This window comes from Acipenser ruthenus, chromosome 3, assembly GCF_902713425.1.
Source record: "Acipenser ruthenus chromosome 3, fAciRut3.2 maternal haplotype, whole genome shotgun sequence".
NCBI classification, from domain to species: Eukaryota; Metazoa; Chordata; class Actinopteri; order Acipenseriformes; family Acipenseridae; genus Acipenser; species Acipenser ruthenus.
The window spans coordinates 88471770-88480955 of record NC_081191.1 but is presented as its reverse complement, the minus strand read 5'-3'; positions in this window follow the sequence as shown (position 1 = coordinate 88480955).

Sequence of the window (9186 nt, the reverse complement as noted above, 5' to 3'; positions counted from 1 at the left end):
TGTATGATGTAGTGTGACACGCAACAGAGCGGTCCAAATCACAAAACAATCAACACAGAATAAGAAACACCGGTTTCTACTCTGACACTGTGCCAGGAGTTACATGGTCCTGTCCACTTTTCTCTAATAGGCCAATCTGTATGTTTCTGGCCAGTCAGCCTAGGCTAGGGACCTGAACCTGGAAAAACCTTAAAGGCATGTCAAACATAATCAAAGAATGATAACTTTGTATCCTGCTGCTTTGTTGTTTACTGTGACATGGTGAACTTAAGCACCCCTAATCTCTGGGTGTGACTCAGGAAGGCTCAGCGGAAATCTTGAATTTCATTGCCTGAGGTTTTAAGTGTGAAAGCCAGATATTGTAATGATGACTGATTGGGTATTTTGTTTATTACTTCTGCAAATATCAGTACAGCTTCATTGTATTCCTGTCTTATTCAAGCAGAAATATAGTCCACAGAGAGGCAAATCACACACAAGAGTTGGTTGGCAAGCAGCAAAATACAGTCAATAACATAAGATTAAATGAAATTAAATGCCCATCATCACACAGAAGCTAAACCAGTGTTTCTCAACCTTTTTCGTAACAACGCCCCCTAAGGATCAGCTGAGTTTAGTCATCGCCCCCTTGTCACAGAAAATACAGAAAATAAAAAAATAAGAATTATTGACGATTTAACAATGCCGTTTAATTAACATCAATTATTAATTACATTTAATTCCACTAGTTCTGAGAATCACAGAGAATAATACATAAAACAAAAATAATTAAACCCCAGTCACTATAGCACCATAGCAATAATAGAGACATGCGAACCGGTTCCTTTGAAACCAGGTACCCGGTTCCTGCTTTGGAAGAGACGAACCAGATACAAATATCAGAGATCCGGTTCCAGTGAGTACTATTATGTTTTTAGTAAAACTGATTATTAAACCATTAATTTCTATTAAAAATACATTTGAGAACTATAATTGACATTTCACACTTAGACAAAAAGGTCTGCTAAATATTTATTACAGCAATAACAGGGGTTTTAAAGTTTTTTTTATTATATTTATTTCCCTGGAGAATAATTCAGTCTTACTTTCACATTATTATTATTTATTTATTAGCAGATGCCCTTATCCAGGGCAACTTATAATTATTACAAGATATCACATTATTTTTACATACAATTACAAATTTATACAGTTGGGTTTTTACTGGAGCAATCTAGGTGAAGTACCTTGCTCAAGGGTACAGCACCAGTGTCCCCCACCAGGGATTGAACCCACAACCCTCTGGTCAAGAGTCCAGAGCCCTAACCACTACTCCACACTGCTGCCCTATATATGAAATGATGAAAACGTTTTGGGTAAAGTGAATCTTCTGCACCTCGATGGGATCATCCGCAAGACAACCCCAAGTTGAACACGACACGATTTCAGCTATCTAAAAAAGTAATTTAACCTCACCCTCTCATCCTCTTGGATGTAAACGCCCCCCCTTTGGCTTCAGAACACTCCCTGGGGGGGCGGTATCGCCCACATTGAGAAACACTGACTAGGCTGATGTTTCCTTGTCTGGTTGATTAAGCTGTTCCCAATCAGGTAGGCTTTTCTTTTTGCAGTCACGCTTCACATCATTTGTCTCTGTTCAAGCAAGGATGCCTTAGCCGTGAGCTGTGAGTTACACAAATGTAGTTATTGGAATGGACAGTTAGTGTACTTTTAATCTAAATTTAAGATAACACTGACACTTCAGGGCTTTTCAACTGTATAACCCTGACCTGCGCTGAGGTATTCCTGGTTAAAAAGAAAAAGGAAGAAAAACATATTTATTATTATTATTATTGTTATTATTCATCATTTAACTAGTTTATTTTAAAACCTAGTTGTCTGTCAGTATTCCCTGCTGCCTTCCTGTGTATTTCTGGAACATACTGTATATTATTGTAAGATATATTGTAATGATTGGAATCACCTAATCATGTAAATGGTGAGACAGACAGCAGGTAAAAAGGTACTACTTTCTTGTAATAATCCCTATGTATCATGTTAATATCACAATTGCTTTATTTCTAGTATTTACTGTACTTTGTTTATCATTTGTTTGATGTTACAGTGGGGCAGTTTCAATATTTCGGACATTCGTCTTCACTTACCTTTCTTCCAGTGGCTGTCAGTTGCAGCTGGAGGAAACAATCTGGGCACTGTGACAAATTGTCTAGACAACTGCTTTTAACAAGCTGGAGGGAAAGTAGGAACACAAATACTAATGCTTTTCCTTTCCCATTCATCCTGTATAACACAATTCCTCAATCATTTATAGCTCTTAAGGTCATTGTAGGACCAAGGCAGAAAATGTAACTTTTGCAACCCGGGTACGATGAGGCACAAAATAAGTTCAGACATGTGTATTGTTGGGAAATGTCTACATGGTTTGAATGCTTCGACAGATTGAGTTCTATTTGCCAGTGCCATACAATAAAATACCATATGACCTATTTAAGAAGAGATGAAGAAGTGGTATAGTGTAATCTATTGGCACTTATTACAGTTAGGACCTTTAACCTTAACTCCCACTTTATCATTGAGTGAGACCTTTGTTTCCTGTTACTTAAGCATAAATGAGGTGAGCAGAATGGCTTTATTGAGAGTCTAGAATGAGATGTTCAAGTAGACTGTATGTGAACATGAATGTATTCCAAGTGGAGCCAATTAAATATTTCACCCATAAAGAGCTAATTCACCTATAAAAGAAGGTTGCATACTATAAATCTACTTAAGACACTTGTATCATGAGTGAACAGTGTCATAATTTTACTTCTTAGGTGCAGTAATATCTAGAATGACTCAGATCAAAGAATTTAAATATTTTAAATTATTTAGCAAAGCTTCAATTATTCAGCAATGTATTAAGCTGTAATTGTACTATCATATTTTAAATAACAAAATAAAACTATTACAAATAATTTAAATGTATGTTTTAAATATACCAGTAAACAGTTGAATGTTAACATTTATACATATTCAAGGAATACTCAACTTGGAAAATGAAAGGCTGAGAGTAATGAATTAATAATGAATACATTTTGTATAGTGATCGTCAACCTGGTATCTTGATTTTATCTGACAAATTGAATGATGATTCACCCTCTATAACAACTATAATGTGTGGGAATCTGTTTCCATGACAGTTATACAATCATAAAAAACACTCAAATGAAAAGCACCTAATTCAGTTGAAATCTACCACTAATACACAAAGAAGCCTGTAAGAAATGTGTGTGTCAGGGGAAGCAACATTTTTGGTTACATCTTTTTTGGAGCTTAACACAGCTTTAATTGGAAGACCGACGTTGCTGCGCACTGCTTGAGTAAGGTTGTGTTTTCGGATGATCTTCTTCAGATTGGGTTCAGGTTAAGTGAATTTTCTGCATCGCGATGGGGTCATTCACAAGACAACACCACCCCATACACAAAAAGATTTTGTGGTTCAAAAAATGTAATTAACCCCTAACCATGGCCGTAACTAGCTATAAGGACATAGAGGTTGTGTCCTTGGTTGTTTTTTTTGCGTCATCCATGCTGATGCTCAATTAAAGATTCTGGTAAAGTACAAAAGACTCCTTAATTTTCCTTAACTTAATGTTAGCACAGCTGCATTCATTATTGTTTATTTTAATTGAAAAAAACAACAGATATATTTTTTCTCTCTCTTGCTGGCTCGCTGTCTTCTTCACCACTTCTTATTGGTGTTCCCTTTTTGCAATGGGATCTTGGGATCCTGTTAACTGGGAGTGGACTGTGTAGAATTATTCTGCAGTAAGTAACAGTTTAACTTGTAACAATACGGTAATTCCACGTTCTTTCTAATGTAAGTTTTACAGCAGCCAAAGAGGTGCGGTAACCAACAAGTGGACCTTCGAGACTGTTGATATGCTAATAGCAAGCCAGGAAACATGCTTTAAATCGCTGGTTACCTCTCCTTCAAGATTACTAGTCTGATGATGATGAAATACAGCCAGATGCATTCACTGTTGAAAAAATATTGAGTTATCTGAAACATGTATAAGAATAGGCGAGATTGATAAATATTGTGTGTGAATATGAAAACAAATTGCATGCTGGAAAGCTGTAAATGATATCATTTTCTACTTGTTGCAACAAGCAAATTAGATATTGACTTGAGAATAATGTTTGCCTGTCATTTATCCACAAATCTTACACCAGTTGATTTATGGCTTTTGGATTATATATCCGGTTTGAATCCCAACACTGTATAAAGCTACTGTAGAAGTTAGTATATTTATATACAGTGCCTTGCAAAAGTATTCAGACCCCTGACCAATTCTCTCATATTACTGAATTACAAATGGTACATTGAAATTTCGTTCTGTTTGATATTTTATTTTAAAACACTGAAACTCAAAATCAATTATTGTAAGGTGACATTGGTTTTATGTTGGGAAATATTTTTAAGAAAAATAAAAAACTGAAATATCTTGCTTGCATAAGTATTCAACCCCCCCACATTAATATTTGGTAGAGCCACCTTTCGCTGCAATAACAGCTTTAAGTCTTTTGGGGTAAGTATGTACCAGCTTTGCACACAGTGTCGGAGTGATTTTGGCCCATTCTTGGCAGATTTGCTCCAGGTTGTTCAGGTTGGTTGGACGACGCTTGTCAACCGCAATTTTCAAATAGTACCACAGATTCTCAATGGGATTGAGATCAGGACTTTGACTGGGCCACTGTAGGACATTCACCTTTTTGTTCTTGAGCCACTCCAATGTTGCTTTGGCCTTGTGCTTGGGATCATTGTCCTGCTGAAAGGTGAATTTCCTCCCAAGCTTCAGTTTTTTGGCGGACTGAAGCAGGTTCTCTTGCAGTATTTCCCTGTATTTTGCTCCATCCATTCTTCCTTCAATTTTAACAAGATGCTCAGTCCCTGCTGATGAGAAGCATCCCCACAGCATGATGCTGCCACCACCATACTTCACTGTAGGGATGGTGTGTCTTGAGGCATGGCCAGTGTTAGGTTTGCGCCACACATAGCGCTTTGAGTTTTGGCCAAAAAGCTCTATCTTGGTCTCATCTGACCACAAAACCTTTTCCCACATCGCATCTGGGTGACTCTCATGCTTTCTGGCAAACTCCAGACGTGCTTTCAGATGGTACTTTTTGAGTAACGGCTTCTTTCTTGCCACCCTCCCATACAGGCCAGTGTTATGCAGAGCTCTTGATATGGTTGACTGGTGCACCATTACTCCACTCCCAGCCACTGAACTCTGTAGCTCCTTCAAAGTGATTGTTGGCCTCTCTGTGGCTTCTCTCACAAGTCTCCTTCTTGTTTGAGCGCTGAGTTTTGAGGGACGGCCTTTTCTTGGCAGTGCCTGGGTGGTGTGATGCAGCTTCCACTTCCTGATTATTGATCCAACTGTGCTCACTGGGATATCCAAACACTTGGGTATTATTTTGTACCCTTTCCCTAATCTATGCATTTGTATTACTTTATCTCTAACTTCTGTAGAATGCTCTTTGGTCTTCATTTTCCTTGAGTTTCACAGCCTGACCAATGATCCTTCAACAGTGGGGTTTTTATCCAGAAAATGTGACAGCAACCTTAATGGTTCACAGGTGGAGGCCAATGGTAAGATAATTGTGTCCTCGTTAGGGCAATTTCTTTCATCTGTGTAAACTGGGAGCTTCCACAGCACAGGGGTTGAATACTTATGCAAGCAAGATATTTCAGTTTTTTATTTTTCTTAAAAATATTTCCCAACATAAAACCAACGTCACCTTACAATAATTGATTTTGAGTTTCTGTGTTTTAAAATAAAATATCAAACAGAACGACATTTCAATGTACCATTTGTAATTCAGTAATATGAGAGAAATGGTCAGGGGTCTGAATACTTTTGCAAGGCACTGTATATGTTTAAAAAAATAACAAGTTTACAGAACTGTTTACTTTCCTTTCTACATAGCTGAAGAAAGGCTTTTGTCCAAAAAGTCCTGAAATAAATTATTTTGTAATCATTTAAACCTTTTGTGTAAATGCAAAAAAAACTTTTTTTAAATTTGTGTACACTGCAGTTATACCCCCTTTCAAACATTATATAGGAATTGTCAGTTCACAAAAACTTCTTGTAAATGATTAATCAAACCTTGTTTTCCTTGTGGTCCGGTTGTACAGACAAGCTAGGTCGCACACTTGCTGATTGTTCTAAGAGCTTAAGAGAAGATTTCAGGCAGTTGAGAGCAAGAGAGTACATTGTCAGATGGTGTGTGCTTTTCTTCTTTATTTAAAAAAGATTTCTGTGAAGTGTTATTGTTTATATATCGATCATGCTGCTTTAGTAGTGACTTAAATACTGTGTGTTTTGTAGGTTTGTAAGTGCTGTTGAAAAAAGTTATTCAAGTTTTATTGTAGTTTTTAATTAGAAATGTAAAAAAAAAACATTTAATCACTAATAGTTACCAACAGGGGACTATAATGCCCGAAGCCGCAGGCCGGTGGTAACTATAGTTCCTCCTAGAGGGGCCTTTAGTTTCCCACTATGAGCCGAGGTCTGCAGTCCATATTTGTTTTATGAAGCAGTCAAAGTAATGTTTTGGAAGTCCATAGCGGATAGTTATTACATTTTTTTGGCATAGAACTGTCCCACTGACTTTCTCACTGCAGCATAGAATTCTCAGAGGAGTCCATTGAGTTTGTAAAAGTCGTATTTATTTACATCGTCGAGTCTGATTTGTTTGATTTTTAGGAAGTCAGAAAACACTGAAAGCAAAGTTTTTATGCTGATTTTAGTGTTTTATGCCGATTTTTTTGTTTTGTAGAATATTTTGTAATTCATTTTCTGTTACATCACGAAATCACTGTCCGCCATTTTGCTTTGTTGTGTGAAGAGAAGAAGTACGTTCAGCATGATTATGTAATTTAAGGGAGTTTGTAAAAAAAAACTATTGACCATAAGAAGCATCAGAGGGGCAATATTTGGATCTATTTTTGGTACAGTACTGTAACAGGGGAGATCTGTGCTGGCTATCGGGCGCATGTATGATCCTGCAGGGGGGAGTCGGAAGCCCCGTCTGGACCTACCTGCCTGCCGATCATAGCAGTGACGCACAAAGGTTGAGTGGGGGTGTGTGGCATTCGGACCTCTGTGATTGGTTGGAGGTGGTTCTTGGGGGAACGGACGGTCCATCCTGTAAATTTTTTTCAGTGTGGAGGCAGTGTGGTCCAGTGGTTAAGGTCCAGGGCTTGTAACCAGAAGGTCACCAGTTCAAATCCCACTTCTGCTACTGACTGACTCACTTTATGACCCTGAGCAAGTCACTTAACCTCCTTGTGCTCCATCCTACGGATGAGATGTTAAATCAATGTCGTATTGTAAGTGACTCTGCATATAATGCACAGTTCAGAGCTTACCTCTGTAAAGCGCTTTGTGATGGTGGTCCACTATGAAACACGCTTGTGACAGAGAACAAATTAATCCTAGTCAACAATCTCCCTCCTGACCTGTGAGGGCGCTGTATAACAGGAACAGTGTGCCCTGGACTGGATGGTTTGGCAGTTCATTCCGGGGTCAGTCAGAAGTCGGCCATCCAGGAAAGGGGCGGCGTCACAATACCAGAAGTCTTCATCTTAATACGGTAGGCGATGTGTCAGTCATGAATTGGAGGATACGTGATTGCACTCGCTGCTGAAGGGGGTGTGACTGAGGGTATATCAGGGGATGTGGCCAAGCAATCTGTTCCTTGTGTTATGGTTACGAACAGACCTACAAGAATAAAACAGTGTACTAACCGTGAGTGTTTGTTTTGTTTTGTCAAGTCTAGTAATTGTTTTGTTTGTCATTGTTAGATGGCTAAACTATCCGGGAGCTGTTGCTAGAAGCCACTTTCTAAACCCGGACTTCACTTCACCACTGTGCACAATAATTGTATTTCACCACCTACACTAAGAGCACTCACTCTGGACTTCTGACTGTGTTGCGTTTGTGTGTGTTACAATCGTGTCTTATTATTTTGGGACTGAACCCCATTGTTGAACGGGTCAATACACATTGGTGTGTAGAGCCCATTCTTATTATTTAAGAGTTGCAGGCACGCAACTCAGCCAAATAAAGAGCTGTTTTTCACTACAAACTGTCTTGTGTCTATCTATCATTACTGAGCACTGCATCACCTCTACACCTGCGCACAGCAAACCACTTTGCCACAGCGATATATAAAAATAAAGATACAAATAAAGATAAACAATAATGACGATCTCCTATCCCTCTGTTAGTCCTTGCAGGTTATGACACTGTGGGATCTCTAACTGGAATAGTGGAATACCACAGCTAACACACACCTAGAGTTTAAAGACAAGAAAAGGAAAAGACGCTGCCTGGTTCTGACTCAGCAACAGGCGGCGGTGAAGAACCACACCAAGCAAGCTGAGACGGATGAAAAAGAGAGCTGCTCTATTTAGTTTACTAAGTTCCCACACTGGTATGTTAGTTTGTTTTAGCTCAGGGGGATCTGGGCAACTCCATGAAAGCAGTGAGGGAGTAGGAGAATGTTAACTTGCTCTCGTGCCTCGCAGATTAGCGGAGGCAGCAAGATCCTGCTTAATAGCAGCACTTTCTTTTGTAGTTTTGTTTATAGTGTTTTGTTTTCTGTTTTGCTTATGGATTATAATTTCGTCAAACTCAATACCTCAGGAGAATACCATTGGTGGTAGCAATGCTGAGGGCATGCAGACAGACCATTTCTGTAAATAAATAAATCTTTTGCGCCTGGGTGACGTCTCAAATACACATTGGCTTCTGTGTTTCCAGTGACTAACCCACACACCCTCTCACAGGTACATATAATCTGTATTCACAGGGCTGGTATGCATCATTGGTCATGAAACATGATTTTTTTTTTGGGGGGGGGGGCAGTGTTCCAACCTTTTTCCCACTGAGGACCGGCTAATTCCAATCCCAAAATTTTGCGGACCGCTTCCTACCAATATTAACTTTTTAAAGTGCTTTTAAATCACATTGTAAAATAATATACTTCCGCAGTTGTATTTTAAAACATTAGTAACAGAAAAAATGCTGAAATTAATTAACTGAATGACAATATTAATTTGAAGAAAATGTAATTACTTAAAATTACATAAAATGAAGTAATTACATTTCTTTGTAGAAAATGTTTCAAATGCTG